The 19,327-nt window shown below is 32.9% G+C and overlaps 1 pseudogene; it reads left to right on the top strand.

Moving 5' to 3' along the window:
* The first annotated feature begins 17,151 nt into the window (after positions 1 to 17,151).
* Positions 17,152 to 19,327, top strand: part of LOC118898439 — a 28,416-nt pseudogene continuing 26,240 nt past the window's right edge.

A 19,327-nucleotide genomic window follows, 5' to 3' on the forward strand; every position in this document is an offset into this window, starting at 1 on the left:
AAAATGTTCATACTACCCAAGCAATTCAGTACAATCCCTATCAAAATTCCAGTGGCATTTTTTTTACCAGAAATAGGGGGGGAAAGTTCTAAAATTTGTATGAACCACAAAAAGCAAATAACCAAAATAACCAAAGCAATCTTGAGAAAGAAGAACAAATCTGGAGACATCACACTTTCTGATTTCAAACTATATTCAAAGCTATAGTAATCAAAACAGTTTGGCATTGGCATAAAAACAGACACATAGATCAAATCAATGAATAGAAGGACCCCAAATAAACCCATGTATATGTATATATGTTCAATTAATTTATGACAAAGAGGCCAAGAATATAAAATGGGGAGAGGATAGTCTCTTCTATAATGGTGTTGGGAAAACTGGACAGCCACATGCAAAAGAATGAAACTGGATGACTATCTTTCACCATACATAAAAATCAACACAAAATAAATTAAAGACTTAAATTAAGACCTTAAACTATAAAACCAGAAGAAAATATAGGAAGTAAGCTCTTAATATTGGTCTTTGTAATGATGTTTTGGGTTTGACACCAAAAGCAAAGGCAGCAAAAGCAAAAATAAACAAGTGGAAACTATGTCAAACCAAAAAGTCTCTGCAGAGCAAAGGAAACCATCAGCAAAATGAAAGGTCAAACTACTGAGTGGGAGAAAATATTTGTAAATCATATATTTGATAAGGGGTTAACATCCAAAATATATAAATAAGTCATATAGTTCAATAGAAAAAATTCAATTTAAAAATGAGCAGAGGAACTGAATAGACATTTTCAAAAGAAGACATATGAATGACCAACAGGTACGTGAAAAAGTGCTCAACATCACTAACTACCAGGGAAATGCAAATCAAAACCACAATAAGATAACATCCCATACCTGTTAGAATGCTATCATCAAAAAGACAAGGGATAAGAAGTGTTGGCAGTGATATGGATAAAAGGGAGCCCTTGTGAACTGTTGAGGGTGGTGCAGACACTATGGAACCAGTATGGAGTTTCCTCAAAAAATTAAATATAGAATTGTCATATGATCCAGCAATTCCACTTCTGGGTATTTATCCAAAGGAAATGAAAACATTAACTCAAAAAGATATATGCACCGCCATGTTCATTGCAGCATTATTCATAATAACCAAGATATATAAACAATGTGTGTGTCAACAGATGAATGGATAAAGAAGATGTGGAAGGTATATACAATGGATATTATTCAGTCATGAGAAAGGACGAAATGCTGTCATTCGTGACAACACTGATGGACCTTGAGGGCATTATGCTAAGTGAAATAAGCCAGACAGAGAAAGACAAATACTGCATGATATTACTTATATGTGGAATCTAAATTTTTAAAAGTCAAAGTCATAGAAACAGAGAGTAGAAAAGTGGTTGCCAGGAGCTGGTGGGGGGGTGGGAAGTGGGGTAAATATGGAAAGGCAGGTAGAAGGGTACAAATTTTCAGCTATAAAATGATAGGGTCTGAGGATCTAATGTATAACATGATAAATATAATAAATAACACTGCGTTGTGTAATTGGAATTTGCTAAGAGTGTACAAACATAAATTTCTCACACACAAAAAGATAAGTATATGAGGTAATGGATGTGTTAATTAAGTAGATGAGGGGAATTCTTTCACAAAACATACATATTTTAAATCATCATGATATATCACAATTTTGCAAAATCAGAAGCACGCAACATAATCACAGTAGTAAGTCCTTATATATCAATAATCACTCTAAATATAAATGAGTTAAACTCACCAATCGAAAGGCACAGAGTGGCTGGATGAATAAAAAAATAAGACCAACTATATGCTGCCTCCAAGAGACTCATTTCAGCTCTAAAGATACATATAGGCTTAAAGTGAAGAGATTAAAGAGGATATCTTTAAAAGTGCAAACAAAAGAAGGTGAGTATAGCCATACTTATATCAGACAAAATAGATCAAGCCAAAAATGGTAATAAGAAAGAAAGAAGGTCATTATACAATAATAAAAGGGTCAAAACATCATGAAATACAAGAATTATAAATATATATGCACCCAACATCAGAGTACTAAAATATATTAAGAAAATGCTAACAGATCTAAAGGGAGAAAGAGACAACAATACAATAATAGGACAATACAATAGTAGGACACTTCAAAACCCCACTGTCAGCAATGAATAGACCATCCAAACAGAAAATGAACAAAGAAACATTGAAATTGAACCATACTCCAGAACAAATGGACTTAGCAGACATATATAGAACATTCCACCCAACAGCAGTAGAATATATTGATACATTCTCCTTGAGTGCACACAGAACATTGTCAAGATAGAACATGTGATAGAACACAAAACAAATCTTTGCAAATTTAAGAAGACTGAAATCATACCAACTATATTTTCTGACCACAATGGTATAAAACTAGAAGTTATCAACAAGAGGAAAGCTGGAAAACCCACAAATATGTGGAAACTAAACAATACCCTTCTGAACAACCAATGGGTAAAAGAAGAAATCAATAGAGAAATTAAAAAATTATCTCAAAACAGATGAAAATGGAAATAAACATATCAAAATTATAAGATGCAGCAAAAGCAATTCTGAAAGGAAAGTTTATAGCAATAAATACATATAATATTAAGAATTAGAAAGATCTCAAATAAACAACCTAACTTTACACTTCAAGGAACAAGAAAAAGAAGAACAAATTAAGCCCAACATTAGCAGAAAAAAAGGAAGTCATAAAGATCAGAATGGAAATAAATGAAACAGAGACCAGTAAACAATAGAAAGGATTAATAAAACCAAGAGCTTGTTTTTCAAAAAGATAAACAAAATCGACAAACCTTTAGCTAGACTGAGAAAAAAGAGAGAGAAAACACATATAAAATTAGAAATGAAAAAGAAAACATGAAACTGATACTATAGAAATTCATAGGCTCAAAGAGACTATTATGAACAATTATATGCCAACAATTAGATAAAATTCTAAAAGCACATAACCTGCCAAGACTGAATCAGGAAGAAATAGAAAATTTGAACAGAATGATAATTAGTAAAGAGATTAAATCAGTAATCAACCTCCCAACACAGAAAACTCCAGGACCAGGTGGCTTCACTGATTAATTCTTCCAAACATTCAAAGAAGAATTAACACCAATCCTTCTCAAACTCTTCCAAGAAATTGAGGAAGAGGGAATACTTCCAAACTCACTCTATGAGGCCAGCATTATGCTGATACCAAAGACAGATAAGGACACCACAAGAATGAAAACTACAGACCAATATCCCTGATTAATATAGATTGCAAAAATTCCCAAAATATTAGCAAACCCAATTCAAGAACACATAAAAGGATTATAAATCATGACAAAGTGAGATTTATCCCTGGTATACACGGATGGTTTAACACACATTAATCAATAAATTAATATATATCACATTGGTAAAATGAAAGATAAAAATCACATGATTATCTCCATAGATGCAGAAAAAGCACTTGACAAAATACAACATTCTTTCATGATAAAAACCCTTGGCAGACTGAGTATAGAAGGAACATACCTCAATATAATAAGGCCTCAAATAATAAGGCCATAATAATAACCTACACCTAATATTTATACTTAATGGAGAAAAAATGGGAAGCTTTTCCTCTAAGATCAAGAACAAAACAAGGATGCCCACTCCTATTCAATATTTTACTGGAAGTCTTAGCTAGAGCAATTTAACAAAAGAAAGAAATAAAATGTATCAAAATCAGGAAGAAAGAAGTAAAACTGTTGTTATTTGCAGATGATATGATTCTGTACATAGAAAATCCCAAAGACTCAACCAAAAAACTGTTGGCACTAATCAAAATTTCAGTCAAGTTGCAGGATACAAAATCAACATACAGAAATCAGTTGCATTTCTATACACTAGAATGAAACATCTGAAGAAGAAATAAAGAAAATTATCCTTAGAAAAAGAAAGCAAAAAAAAATCCCATTTAAAATTGCATCAAGAAGAATAGAAAACACAACATGTAAGTCAACTATACTTTAATAAAATTTTTTTAAAAAGATAGAATATTTAGAAGTAAATTTAATCAAGGAGGTAAAAGACTAATACTCTGAAAACTATTAAATACTGATGAAGGAAATTGAAGATGATATCCTGTGTTCATGGACTGGAAGTATTAGCACTGTTTAAAATGTCCATACTACTCAAAGCATCTACAGGTTTAATGCAACCCCTATCAAAATAACCCATGATATTTGTCACGGAACTAGAACAATAATCCTAAAATTTATATGGAACCACAAAAGACCCTGAAATGTCAAAGAAATCTTGAGAAAAGAGAACAAAGCTGGAGGTATCATGCTCCCTTACTTCCGACTATACTACAAAGCTACAGTAATCAAAACAGAATGGTATTGCACAAAAACAGACACATAGATCAATGGAACATAATAGAGAGCCCAAAAATAAACCCACACACTTATGGTCAATTAATCTATGACAAAGGAGGCAAGAGCATACAGTGGAGAAAAGACGATCTCTTCAATAAGTGATGCTGGGAAAACTGGACAGCTACCTGTAAAAGAATGAGATTAGAACATCATATCCAAAATAAACTCAAAATGGATTAAAGATCTAAATGTAATAAAGCCTGAAACCATGAAACTCCTAGAAGAGTATAGGGGCAGAACACTCTTTGAAAAAATTGCAGCAATTATTTATTTTAGATCTGTCTCCTAAAAAAAGCAACAAAAGCAAAAGTAAACAAATGGGACCTAACTAAGCTTAAAAGCTTTTGCACAGCAAAAGAAGCTCCTGACCAAATGAAAAGACACCTACTGAATGAGAGAAAATATTTGCAAGTGATATGACCAATGAGTTAATAACCAAAATATAAACAGCTCTACACCTCAATATCAAAAAAACAAACAATCCAATTTAAAAATGGGCATAAAACCTGAATAGACAAGTTTTCCAAAGAAGATATACAAGTGGTCAACAGGCACATGAAAGATGACCAACACTGCTAATCATTGGAAAAATGCAAATCAAAACCACTATGAGATATCACCTCACACCTGTCAGAATGACTATCAGCAAAAAGTATACAAATAGTAACTGTTGGCAAGTTGTGGAGAAAAGGGAATTTCCTCACAAAACTAAAAATAGAAACTATCTTGTCATTTGTAACAACATGGATGGACCATGAGAATATTATGCTAAGTGAGATAAATCAGAGAATGACAAGTACTGTATGATATCACTTATATGTGGAATTTCAACAAGCCAAAACTGTAAAAACAGAGAATAAAATGTGGTATTAGGGGATGGGGGTTAGGGGGACAGGACAGATGTTAAGGGTACAAACTTACAACAAGTAGTAAATAAACCCCAGAGATCTAATACGCAGTATAGTGATATTGTATTATAATCATCAAACTTGCTAAGAGGTTAGAATTTAATTATTCCAACTACTAAGACGAAGAATAATTGTATAACATGATAGAGGTGCTAATTATTGCAACAATGGCAATCAGGTTACAATATATAAATATATCTAATCAACATATATATATTAAATTACACAATTTAAATTTATATATACAATATATTTAGATTTAGATTTTTTAAATGAATAAATGAATATCTTACAACTCTGTTTGCCAATCATACCTCAATAAAGCTAGAGGGAGAAAAGGAATTGATCCACTGTCAACCAATCAATCAATAAAACTACAGTAATCAAAGGAGTGTGTGGTATTGGCAAAAAGATAGACACATAGATAAGTGTAACAGAATAAAGAGTCCAGAAATAGACCTACACAAATATAGTCAACTGATTTTTGATAAAAATGCAAAGGCAATTTAAAGGAGAAAGTACCGATTCAACAAATAATGCTGAAAAATTGGACGTCCATAGGCAAAAAAAGTAATAATATTTGTAATACATATCTAAGACCTTACACAAAAATTCTCAAAAATGGATCATAGATCTAAATATAAAACATAAAACTATAAATTTCTAGAAGAAAAGCAATTAGAAAATCTATATGCTTTTGGTTTGGAGATGAGTTTTTAGATATGAACCAAAAGCATGATCTATTAAAAAAATTTGATAATCGACTTCAAAAAAATGAAAAATTTTGCTCTGCAGAAGACACCCTGGGGAAAAAATATTTTAACATATTCAATAAAGAACTTGTAACTCAACATCAAAATATAAACAACTCAGTAAAAAGTGAGCAATAGAATCTGAACAGATCTATTCAGAAATAGATCACCAAAGAAGATATACAGGTGGTAAATAAGCACGTGAAAAGACAGGCTTGCCAGCAATAATATTACCATGATGTTCTAATGGTGATTTCCATTTTTTCATTCTTTCTATATTTATTAATTGCAATGCTTTAAATAAGATTTATCCTTTCTCCTTTCCCCCTATTTTTATTCATATCACATGGACTCAGAAATATTTATTTTATTCTTTAATTTATAATTGAATGCTATCATTAATTTTAAAAATTGAGTTAAAATTCACATAATATAAATTTACCAGTTTAAATATTTTAAAGTGTAAAGCCTTAACTATACATTAAGTAGGCAGCCATGTGGTAATATTTGAGATTAGAAAAACTTTGTTGCTAGAGTTAACTCCAGGTGCCATGGTCTTAAAATCCTACCACTGAAGACATATTCTTTTCAATTGATTTTTTTATAATGTAGAATGCAACTAATCCACTTCAGTGTCTTTTAGTACATTCACAATGTTATGCAACCATCATCATTATCTAACACTAGAACATTTCATCACCCCAGAAAGAAATCCTATACCCATTAAGTAATCACTTCCTATTTCTTCTCCCCTCACCTAACATCCTGGTAATGACTAGGCTACTTTCTGTCACCATGGATTTACTTATGCTAGACATTTCATATAAATGGAATCATAAAATACATAGCCTTTGTGTCTAGCTTCTTTGTCTTGGCATAGTGATTTTAAGGTTCATTTATATTATAGCATATAACAGTACTGCATTACTTTTTATGGCTGAATAATATTCCGTTGTGTGGCTAAATCACATTTTGTTTATCTATTCATCAGCTGATGGACATTTGGGTTGTTTCTACTTCCTCAGGATACTTTTGCCCTATATATCAGGGGTCCCCAACCCCTGGGCCGTGGACTGGTACTGGTCCTTGTCCTGTTAGGAACTGGGCTGCACAGCAGGAGGCGAGCAAGCAAAGCTTCATCTGCCACTCCCCCTCGCTCGCATTACAGCCTGAACCATTGCTCACATTACCGCCTGAACCATCCCCTCCCACTGTCTGTGGAAAACTTGTCTTCCACAAAACCAGCCCCTGGTGCCAAAAAGGTTGGGGACTGCTGCTATATAGAATTCTTAATCAGCAGGTTTTCTTCTTTCATCATGTTGATTAAATCATCCCACTGCCTTCTGGCTTTTGTGGTTTCTGATGAGAAATCAGCTCTTAATCTTATTGAAAAATTTCTTGTATGTTTCTCAGCATAAATCTCTGAATTTATTCTATTTAAGGTTTGATCTTCTTGGATATGTAGATTCATATCTTTCATCAAATATGGGAGATAAACTTCAAAAAACCCTTGAGCATTATCTACTCTAGTTGAACATATGTATACCCAATGACCCAGAAATTCCACTCCTAATTATATGCCCCAAAAGAACATGTGCACATGTGTACTAAAAGACTTGTTAAAAATGTGTTATTAGGCCTTCCCTGGTGGCGCAGTGGTTGAGAATCTGCTTGCCAATGCAGGGGACACGGGTTCGAGCCCTGGTCTGGGAAGATCCCACATGCCGCGGAACAACTGGGCCTGTGTGCCACAATTACTGAGCCTGCGCGTCTGGAGCCTGTGCTCCGCAACAAGAGAGGCCGCGATAGTGAGAGGCCCGTGCACCGCGATGAAGAGTGGCCCCCACTTGCCACAACTAGAGAAAGCCCTCGCACAGAAACGAAGACCCAACACAGCCATAAATTAAAAAATAATAATAATAATTAATTAATTAATTTTAAAAAATGTGTTATTAATAAAAGTCCAAAACTTTAAACAATTTTTTATTGTCCACTCAGAGTTTACACAAATGTTTATTGCAGTCCTATTCATAATAACCAAAAATAGGAGGAAAAAATAAATGTTCTTCTACTGGTAAATGGATAAGTAAATTGTAGTTTATTCATTCAGTGAAATTCTATTCAACAATAGATAGTAGTGAACAATATGCAACAATATGGATGAATCTCAAAAACATGCTGACTGAAAGGAACCAGACACCAAAAACAAAACAAACAAAACACCAAAAAACATAATGTACAATTCCATTTATGAAATTCTAGTGAGTATAAACTAATACACTGGCAGAAATTAGATTAGTGGCTGCCCAGGGCTGGGGTTGGGAAAGGAGAACTGACTAAAAGGGGATACTAGGGAACTATTTGACATAATGGAAATGTTCTATACCTTGACTGTGATTATAGTTACATGGGTGTATAAGTTTTCAAAATTTACAGAAATGTATGCTGAAAATGGATACATTTTTGTATGTAAATTATACTTTAATAAAGTTGATTTTCTAAATAGATCATTCTGGCTACCACGAGGAAATTGGATTTTGGCCAGACAATGGTGGAAGCAGGTACACTAATTAAGAGGTTATTGCAGAGATAATAGTAGCTTGGATGAGTGTGGTAATCACAATGATAATAGTTAATGTGTATATGACATTTATTATGTGCCAGGCACCGTTCTCTGTACTTTGTGTGCCTTGGTTTATTTCATCCTCCCACTAATCATATGAAGTAGGTACTGTCATGATGTTAAAGTACAAAAAGCTTAAGTGACTTGTGTAGTAAGTAGAAAAGCTGGTAGTCTGGCTTTAATTCATACACTTAACCATTATGCTCTACTGGATAGATTCAGAACAAATTTTGAAGGTACAGTTGCCAGAAGTTACTGATATGTAAGATGTGCTATGCAAGCTAAAGAGAAGAATCAAAGATGATGATGCCATAATGGGATGAAGAAAACTGGGAAAGTATCATGATTGAAGGGTGTAAATGAAGAGGCCTCCATTAAGCAAGTGAAAGCAAATCGGACTCTTGTGTGTATTAAGCAAAAAAGAGCTTTGTTTCCAGGTGAAGCCTCTGAAGAAAACAAACCACTATCATTGGGGTTTCCAAGAGCAAGTAGTTCAGGAAATGGTGGAATATCACAAGTGGGAGCATTTAGGGATTGACTGACCTATATAGCCCAGAGTATGGTCATTGAAGTTAGGCTGTTGCTGCTTGGCTGGCTTTTAAAGGTGTAAGTCCTAGTAGGAAGCTGTCACTGATCCACTGGGATGGGTATAACATCTGATCTGCTGTTACTGTTTACTGTGACCAAAGATCATCCATTTCTTTCTAAGAGAATAAGAATGTGTTATTGTCAAGAAATAAAAATACTTAAACTCTGTTTAGGGCATGTCAGGTTTAAGATACTTAATAGCCATTCCAATAAAGATGTCAAGAAGATAATTAGGTCATATCAGTCTGGAATTCCAGTACATACACATCAAGTCTGTGAGTCATCAGCCAACAAGACTGGATGAGACCACCTTAAGGAGAGAAAGGAGCTAAACAGAGGCCTAGATGGGGAGAAGTCTCCAAATTTTGTAGATCAGGCACAGTAGGAGGAAATAACAAACGTGTTTGAGAAGGATTCACCAGGAGGTCTGAAAAAATTTCTGAATATTCAACAAGGTATTTATAGAAAATATTTAAGTACTTAAAAGGATATAATTGGAATAACTTTACCTGAAAAATTCTGAGCATTCCATTGCAAATAAGTTATAAATAAAGAAAACATGTTTATGAAAATGAAATATAATGATATCATTGAGTTCCCACTCCATGTCTGGCATTACATAGACACAGAAAGAGTGAGGTAAGTGAGAAGGTTTCTCTCAAAATGAAGGCTTGAATTTAGCCTTGCATTCATTCTACCAAAAAAAATATTTAGCAAATGCCTTTGAAGTACCTGACACATGCTTGATTAACAGAAATATAACTGTGAACAAGGCAAGCATACTCATGAAACCTAATGGAAAAGACAGCATCAGATACACCATTTTAGTGTATAGAGTGCTTTGGGTGCTTAAATCATGGAGAACTAACCTAATCTAAGGGTCGTGGAAAGTCTCTCTAAGAAAGTAAAATTTTAGCTAAAACTTAAGAGGTGAGTAGAGATTCACCAAAAGGGTAGAAAATCATGTCCAAGGCAAAAGAGAACAACATGTGCAAATAGTTGGGGAGGAGATTCTCAGGCAGACTAGTCTCATCAGAGTGGGAGATGTGGCTGAAGAATTAAGTATGTGGATTTTAATGGGGTGGGGGCCTTACAAGTCTCACTAAGGATTTTGGACTTTATCATAAAGTAAATGGGAATAACATAATCAGAGCTTGTTTTCAAAATCTCACTGTTTTGAGTGATATAATCTATATAATTAAAAGTGTCTGTGGGATCACAGAAGAGGAAAAGATCAACTGATCAGGTAGGCTCCCAAGAGAAGAAACATTTGAATTGAGTTGTGAAGCATGGGAGAGATTCTACCAGGCAGCAAAAGAGAAAAGGCATTCCAGGAAGGGGAAGCAACAAGGGCAGAGACTCCAGTATACAAAAGGAGCTGGGCATGCTGGGGAACAGGAAGCAACCATGAAGGACTACAGCAGAAAGTGGAGAGAACACAGCAGAAAATAAGGCCAAGGGGCTCGTCCCTAACATCTATGTACTAATGGTACAGTATGGAACAAATACCATATATTTAAATATTTAAAAGTTATAAATCATGCTAACAAACTATTATATAAAATTTGTTCTCCTCTCTACATACCTTCATATTCAAAAATATGGCGAATAAGAGGTTGTTTAGTGTAGGTGAATATGGTAAATTTACATTCATTCAGGCCTTTATTTACACTTAACAGTCCAAGTATTATTACATCTTTACAGGAAGTTTGCCAAGTCACCCAGTTCTAAATCAAAGTTCATTAACCTTATGACTAAGAAAGTTACATAAATCTTGCCAAATAACAGTAATTAACAGGCAAGCGCTGGGTTCTAGGCCTAGTTGCTTTTTTTTTTTTTAAATGATTCCAGTAGTCACAGCATATCTGACAAGAGTAATCAGATATGGATATAAAACTGAAAAGTTTGTCAAACTCTTTACTAAATGTAAAAATTGTAAACTGCTTTTGAGTGAGGTTAGTCCCACTGGAATCTTATAGGATCTTACATGGCATAAAAACAAATTCTTTACTATGTAAACACAATTATTTAATGTTTTGTGATTCCAAAGTCTAACAATATCACAGTTTCCTTCATCATTTCTGTTGATTCTTCCTCAAAATTCAATATTGCATAATGTCTGTATAGAAAAACATTACAGCACTAATTTAAAATTTAAGAATATTTAAAAATCAGAATTGTACTAAAGTTTGCCTTTGCTACAATATTAATAAAACTTAGTATGCATTTTAGAGGTATAAGCAAGATTTCAAGGGAAAAGATTAATTTCCTGACAAAGAATTGATTAAAATCATTCTCATCATACCTAGCATAATGTATTGTACATAGTGGGAATTCACAAACGTCTATTAAATGCACGGCTGTTGAGTGAATTCTTATTCATTGATTAGTGAATATGTAACTCCTAAAATAATAATGCTTTCATACTGGGGTCTTTAGAGATCATTGGTTCTAACACTTTCACTGTCAAGATGCAGATGCAGAAGCCCAAAGAAGTTTAGTAAGCTGCTCAATATCATCCTTCTAGGTTTTTCAGAATGTTTAAGTCACAAGTTTCAGTTTCTAAAACTACTAGAACAATAAAATAGGTGTGTGTTAGGCCACTGTTAGCCAAGTAGTACAAATTTTGGGACATAATAGGAAAGAGAGCATATGTAGCAGAAATCTATTTATTTGTTTGTTCACCCATGATTTTATACATGTTGCTCCCTTAGAAGCTACCAGCCATCTCATAACCACTGATTGATCAATCTTGAGTCCTGAAACGTATTACCCCAATCCTTGGCCATAGTTGCTTGGCTTGGTTGTTGGGATCTTGCCCAAGCTAGGTCAAGCAAGTTTTTTCTCTGAGACTGTTTTAACTTCTCTGATGGAATAAGACAAAAGAGAGCTGTTGGTTACTACATTAACCATCACATGAAGGAAATCTATTTGAATTAAGGGAAAAAAAGTGGTCTCAGACCAGTAGTGCACCCAGATATCTGAAAGACACAAATATAAATCCTTTTTAGAGGAACTCTTTTTAAACTAAGACTTCAAAGCTCTTCTGCAAATAAAGGGAAAATGAGCAAATGAAAGTCAAACATCTCTAAACATAAAGAAAACAAGGCATCATGAGTCAGAGCCAATGGAAAAAATAGTATAATCAGACTCACAGAAAATATTACTATTGGAATGAGTGGACACAGAATACAGACCTAATAATGTTTAAAGTATTTTTAAGCTTAAACAAATAAAGGGTAGACTTAAAAGACATGAACAAAAGCAAGCAGATTTTCAAAAGAACCAAAGAGAATGCCTAAAAATATTTTTGTTTGTACAAAGTAAATTAGTAGCACATATAAACCCCAAACACTGGTCTCCTGGCTGTCTATAGAATACTTCTTAAAATATTCCCGTTGCCACTTTACTAAATTTCTTTCTCCAAAAGAAGTTTAATCATAATGCATTACAAAATATTTAATTTTCAAAATGCTTATTTTCCTATACTATAAACTGTCTTCCTAACCCATTATGCCAATAATATTTTAGTGTATATGTCTATGCGTGTATGTGTACATGTATCAAACTACTGAAATGAGTTAATTTCAGGGAAGTAGCAAATATTGATTCCTGATAGATAACTATGAAGAGGTGATTTAATACTGTATCCCTCCCTGGGTTTTCCTCTTCTTTCAAATTTTTTAAACTATTCCTCACTTGTTGCCCATAAGTTTAACAAATGTAACATCAACAAAAAAATTCTTTCCTGGCTGTTGAGGAATGAATGGTTAAAATGCAAGCCAATTATGGTTTCTTAGAAACAGTTTACTGTTTATTAACAGGGTTTCTTGAGTATTTAAATGAAAAGACACTACTAAAATCAATTATTCATTACTTGGCATTTAAATTTTTAAGTGATACTGATTTTACTGAAATTTTAGAAATAAGTGTTTTCAAACATCCACTGATTTAGAAAACATATCACAAATCAAGTAAATTGATACTCTTAAATATCACTTTGTGTATCTTATATTTTGAATGGATCTTTTACACTTGCATAATTTTTTAATATCATGCATTGATGATTTGGAAAATACTGGTTCACTGAGTTGTACAAATCTTCTAAATCTTGACACATTTCATTACACAATATCAAAAACTCACATCAATTAATACCACCCACCTCCAACCTTATGAGAAAAGTCTTTAAGTTGTCAAGTTTGCAATAACAGATACAGGTTTTCCAAATTCTAATTTTTAAAAGCTCTAATTTTATCATTGTCAACAAATATTGTTGGTTGTCTTCTTCTACATGACATTTTTGAGAAAATATTTGCCAAATATCTATGTCTGAATAACCATAGTTTGCTTGCCAATAGTTCTTTCAAGTAAAAAATGTTGCTTATGAAAAATGTGACTAGTTCAGCTTGCAACTTTTGTCCAAGTGGTTTTCCTGGAGTACAAACATCATACTTTGCTCTGCAGCAGAAGTGCTATTTCATCACAAAGAATATAAAAAGGGTGTGTATTCAAGGTTAGAAATTTAATAACATTAATTTTTACTGCTTCATCAATTCCACTCTTAAGTGAAACAGGCATTATTTTATACTGCAAGTGCTTGGCAGTGAATAATTCAATGATTATAAATACAGTTTAGTGTCACTGCTTATATTTGTGCTAAGGTCCCAGCAGTTTTATCCTCTATGTCTTTTGTATCATCATCAAATGTCAACAAATTCAAAAAGTACAAATACTGTAACTTCTTAGTATTACCATCAAAATAGTTTTGACCCTTTAGGTCCTCTGAAAGAGTCCTGGAGACCTTTAAAAGTCTGCAAACCACACTTTGAAGACCATGGACTTAGATCAACTTGGATTTACCCTTGAGCTTGAGATGGGCGTGACCTTCATTCCAGTCACATGAAAGCCGAAAACATCTGAACAAAACTGAAATTCTATTAGCAAGGGGGAAAGTGTAAGTGAACATTCAGGCAACTTAAAACAATGTAGTAGTTAACAAATTTGGCTATTTGGAGATACTGTTAAATTCAAAAATCACAGTAATAAATTGCATAATAATCAGAGTCTCTAAATTGAAATATTGCTCAGTGATGTAGGAAGAACAACAGAAAATCAACCCAAGTAATTATTAGTGTACAGGATGTTGAGTAGACTGGAAGCACCTTGAAGAAGGTAAGGATTATAACTTAATTAATATTATATTCCCCTGCCTAGCAGAGTGCCTGATACATTGCAAGTGTCCATTAAGTTTGTTGAATAAATGAGTGAATGAATGAGTGAACAGATTTATAAATTAAAAGAATGAAGAGAATATCACAAACACAGAGCATGAATATTGGTAGCAAATAAAATAACATTCCAAAAGTGATGGTATAAAAGAAGCAAAGAAAAAAGAAGGGCTAATAAAATTCTAAGGGAGTATCTACAAGGAGATTAAGCTACCAATTCACTGTATTCTTCAATTTAAAGTTTGTGTAACAGTTGGTTAAATCCAGCATAATCTCTACAGGAATTAACTATGACATCTAAGAATGGCTGGACTGTAGCATGAGTGGGTGTGTGAGGTTGTGATGGTTCATAAATCTCTGAATCAGTACACCATACCCGTAGGTGAACTCTTAACATTTCCTTCTTTATATCTCATGTTACAAAGGATGGCATTTGCTTTTAATTCATTTTATGTAACTCTTTGGAAGGTAGTATATATAAAAAATAATTTGCTATTACCTCAACACTTCCGTGAGGCGTCAAGAAAAATATCTTTCAGGAGGAAGAGGCAACAGGAAAATAATAAAGAAATAAGTTTTAATAAAGATCATGAAAAGAAACTTGGTTAGAGATTAAGTTTTTGGTATTTTATGACAATATGATTTTTTACCTCTGTTGACCATTTCAATTTCAAATACAACTTAAGAATTGTTTATTGAAAGGTTTTCTGTCCCCAAAATTATCAAAAAATGAATAATTGAATTCTGAAAGACTTGTACTTAAGTTTTCATGGCAAAACAGTCTTTTGAAAATTCCATTATTCAACCTAAACTTGAAACAAGATAAAAATTCTATTGATTTATAGCAATTAATTATAGCAATCCACGTTCTCTTCGATCTTGTACTGTCAAGTACTAGTCTGTAATAGAAATAAAAAGAAACTGCTTTCAAAATAATTTTCTAGGCTGATACTCACTGATTCACCCTTTTGAAAAGTAGTATATGTTGCATACACTTTAAAAACATGGATTCTGAAACTGGATTCATAGGCAGTGCCTATGTTTTACTCATTTCTGTACTCTAATTGAAAGAGCAGAACACTGAGCAGTATGGAGATTTCTCAAAAAATAAAAAAAATAGAACTACCGTATGATCCAGCAATTCCACTCCTCGATATTTATCCAAAGAAAAGAAAAACATGAAATAGAAAAGATATATGCATCCTTATGTTCATTGTAGCATTATTTACAATAGCCAAGATATGGAAGTAACCCAAGTGCCCATCAATAGATGAATGGACAAAGAAGATGTAGTATATATATGTAATGGATTATTACCCATAAAAAAGAATGAAATCTTGCCATTTGTGACAACATGGATGGATGTAGAGGGCATTATGCTAGGTGAAATAAGTCAGACAGAGAAAGACAAATACTGTATGATTTCATTTATATGTGAAATATAAAGAATACAACAAACCAGTGAACATAACAAAAAAGGAAACAGACTCACAGATATAGAGAACTAGTGATTACCAGTGGGAAGAGGGAAGAAGGGTCGGGCAAGATAGGGGTAGGGGATTAAGAGCTACAAACTACTATGCATAAAATAAGCTACAAGGATATACTGTACAACACAGGGAATATAGCCAATATTTTATAACTGTAAATGTAATATAATCTTTAAAAATTGTGAATCACTAGGTTGTACACCTGAAACTTATATAATATTGTACCTCAACTATACCTCAATTTTTAAAAAGAATCACATGACTGTTAAATGACCAAGGCAAGGGTCAGGTTTAGATTCATCTGACTCTAAAGCCAGCTTACAATGCTATGTGTACAACTATTTCAAGCTAAGGAATATTGGCAGATTTGTGTTCAATCCAAAAAAGAAATCTAATTGAAGCATCTTAAGTTTTCAAGTTATACAAGGACTTAAAGCATTCAGTGCTATTTGAAAACTGAAATACCCAAGAAGTCATCAGAGAAAGTAACAAAAAACCCCATTTCCCGCTTGACCCAAAGCTGTTCCCGACCACTGTGCTTATAATATGACTCCCACCTAAAGAAGAATAGAAATCCTAATTCACTGCCACTCCCACTCTAGTTTCTTTATTCATTTTTGGTTTGTTTTGTTTTTAAACGCGCCTTTTTTATCTGTTATTTCCTGGTGCTTTTCATTTCAGTTCCTCATCCTTCCACAGAGCACTTTTCTGTAAACAGATCCCAGAACTGGAAAATATCTAATACTATTTGATGATGATGACAATGAAGACAAAGAATGATCACCATGATGAGGATGATGACTACACAAACAATCTAAAATAACTGCTCAATTCAATGAGTATTTAACACCTTAGCTGTCTTAGAAAGTATCATAAATGTTCAGCATAATCCCCATTGCTACTTAACAATTAAAGAACTCTTTAGAATAAGATAAAGAAGTTCATCAAAATATTTTAGCAATAATATATATATATATATTTTAGTAATATATTTTTGCAAATATTTGGGTCTAGAGTCAAATTTCTGAGTTAAGCTGGTACATAAATACTCTCCTTATATTTCCAATAGGTTTATTGTAACATGCGAAAAAATGGTGCTCACTCTGAATGTTATTCTGTTCCTAACTTTGCATCTCTTGCCTGGAATGAAAAGCTCAATGGTAAATTTGATTAACAATGGATATGATGGCACTCTCATTGCAATTAACCCCAGTGTGCCAGAAGATGAAAAACTCATTCAAGACATAAAGGTAAGTGAAAATTTTATTATCCATTTATACTTATTTCATTGAGTATTTTCAACTCATGTTGCCTAGGCACATACACACATTCACACAGAGTTGTAACTTTCCAAAATTGCTTAGACAGTATTCGTCATTTATATAGCATGTATCTAAACTGTCAAGATTAATATCTGCTTAGTTTAAATATTATGTATTATATATTAATAGCATTAGTCATTCTCCAAATGAATTATTAAAAGGCCAAACTACTAATATTTTTTTCAACTCATTAAGCTAAAAGAAAGACCTTCAAGCTACTGGAGAATTATTTTCTAATTTGATCTTTATGAAGTTACTTTTATAATGTTTCAATAACTAACCTCCATTTAAGCCCTAGAGGTTCATTATCTTATATATTTTTTCAGTTTTTTCAGTTGTTCATACTTGTTCAACTCTAAAAATTTTGAAATTCTTAGGTATCTGATCTTAAAGAAAATATTACTTATTTTTGAAGCTGACTTACTTCCTAATTTTATCTGGGTTAGTCATTATAATAAAATACTCTATATATAGCACTCTAATATATACTACTTTCTTTGATCCTCTCAATATCCCTATGAGGTGGTCAAGAATAGAGATTATTAATTACCCTTGTTGTATAAATTGAGAGAAGTTAAGTGATTTGTACAGTCATACAATAAGTAGCAAAACTGGAATTTGAAGCCAATGACCTTCATATTTTCAGAAAATCACTGCTTGGTAAAACTTTGCCTTTTATGAACACATTCCTTATGAGAAGATAACTTAAAATAAATCTAGCAAAATAGTTTTTTCAATTAACAACAGTATAAAATCTACCAAACTTTAAACTCCCAACCCCATGTTAAGCACCTCTGTTCAATTCAATAAGCAACTTGCCAACAGACTGCCAGTCTTAATCACCTTTATATCTCACCTAGCACCCTCACTCCCTGCTCCAACCCATAACGCTGAATGCAGGTCTGGATAAGTGAAAAATAAAGAATTGATTTCTAAGTATATAAAAATGAGAGTTTACAGACTAGAGAAATATAGTAAAATGTAACCTATTTTTCAGTTAGTCTTTGCCAAAATATTTGGGGAGAGGGGCTTAAATTAGCTTCTTCTTGTTTGTATGTACACTTTCATGTTCATTTCATTGTGAAATTGTTACTACAAGGTATTTTTAATTTTGTCAGGAAATGGTAACTGAAGCTTCTACTTACCTGTTTCATGCCACCAAACGAAGAGTTTATTTCAGGAATGTAAGCATTTTAATTCCAATGACGTGGAAGTCAAAATCTGAGTACTTAATGCCAAAACAAGAAGCATATGACCAGGTAGGGTATTTTATCTAGCTCCTAAACTGTTTCTTTCTTCCTGTGATTTAAAAAAATTAATACTCATAATTTTTTAGTAATTACTAATGACTACCTTAGTATTTAAATTAATAATATTACTGGTCTTAATTTAGATGAAAAATTCCTTGTTTCTATTGCTCTTGGGATCTGTTTTGGCTTGTTTGCTCTTCTGCTTTTTAGGCAGATGTCATAGTTGCTAATCCTTACCTAAAATATGGAGATGATCCCTATACACTTCAACATGGAAAATGTGGAGAAAAAGGACAATATATACACTTTACTCCAAACTTCTTGTTGACTAATAATTTGCCTATCTATGGGTCCTGAGGTAGGGATATCTATTTTATACTTCTATTTTTATTTCCACTGGAAACAAATATAACATTGTGATTAATGGGGTTTTTTTTTTATTTTTAAAGGAAAAAATAGGTATTAATACCTTTGGAAATTTACTAGTTATGTTCAACCTAATTATATTTATTTTTGTGTGTGTTTAATAATAAAATTAACCATTTATTGATACTAACCCATTTTAACTTCTTTGGCCTAATGAAAGTTGTCAATTTCTAGATTTCCTTGACTCAGTTAGGTTGAGGATATGGGGAAGGGAGACTTAAAATATAAGGAAAATAGTTAAATACAGGTTTCCCCCACTATCCAAAAGA

Source organism: Balaenoptera musculus, chromosome 1, assembly GCF_009873245.2.
Source record: "Balaenoptera musculus isolate JJ_BM4_2016_0621 chromosome 1, mBalMus1.pri.v3, whole genome shotgun sequence".
In the NCBI taxonomy this organism is placed as follows: domain Eukaryota; kingdom Metazoa; phylum Chordata; class Mammalia; order Artiodactyla; family Balaenopteridae; genus Balaenoptera; species Balaenoptera musculus.